Below are 954 nucleotides of genomic sequence, written 5' to 3'. Positions count from 1 at the left end.
GGATTTATTAACAGTGTTTGCAAAGTGTGCAGCAAAGTGAATTTTTGTGTGTTGGTGTTGGTTGATTTTTCCGACAGGGTGGTAATGATTTATTTTGGAACGAATTTCCGTCATCCCTTGTCAAGTTTGGTTTGCAGATAAACCGGTTTCGGCGTTGTGCCATCTTCAGTGTCATTTTTCGTTCTGTCTGGTCCGAGATTTGTCCCTAATTTATGTTCATTTATCTTAGGTAATGTGATTTTCGTCGATGATTAATTACTAGATATGCCATGGTGCCCATTTTTTTGAAACAGGTAATAGGTTCATCTTCGCTGTTTCGATATTAACATCCATTATGTTGTCGCTGTATGGTTTTTGCCTGCAGGTAGGTAAAAGTCAGTGATTTTTGCCCTGGTGGTGCTTTTTGGTGTGTTCGGAGTGTCCATGCCTGTTGTTTTGTTGTCCTTTTTATTTTTTTCGCAAATCAATTTTATATATTCGAACCCTTAATCATCCAGGCAAAGTTTGCAAAAGAACGGCCAAGGCGAATTTATACAAGGTGGTGTTTACAGAACAAAAACAAAAATTACAACAACAAACTATACGCTCGTTGACAATTAGTACAAAGCCAAATTACAACAAACACATGATTTTGACAAAAGGTACAAATTCGCCGTGAAATCCGGATCCGATAACACCACCTTGTATAGATTCGCCTTGAGAACGGCTTGTCAGCCGAAAGTAGAAAGTCAAGATCAGCCGGCATAACACCAACACTGTCTAAATGAAAAAACGCCTTGCAATTCGCACATAGCACCTTTGGTTGGTTTCGATCAACCTTTTGACCGCACAAGCAAGGCATATTAATTATTAGAATTTAGACAATGAACAATTTTATTGTGAATAAATCACTATGTTAGGAGTCACATACTACGTTTATACGCATGCATAAGTCGCTTTAATTCATTTCGCCGC

The sequence above is a fragment of the Rhagoletis pomonella genome, unplaced genomic scaffold (genome assembly GCF_013731165.1).
Source record: "Rhagoletis pomonella isolate Grant_MI unplaced genomic scaffold, Rhpom_1.0 Rhpom_scaffold_00003, whole genome shotgun sequence".
Lineage (NCBI taxonomy): Eukaryota > Metazoa > Arthropoda > Insecta > Diptera > Tephritidae > Rhagoletis > Rhagoletis pomonella.
Note: the sequence above shows the minus strand (reverse complement) of the source record.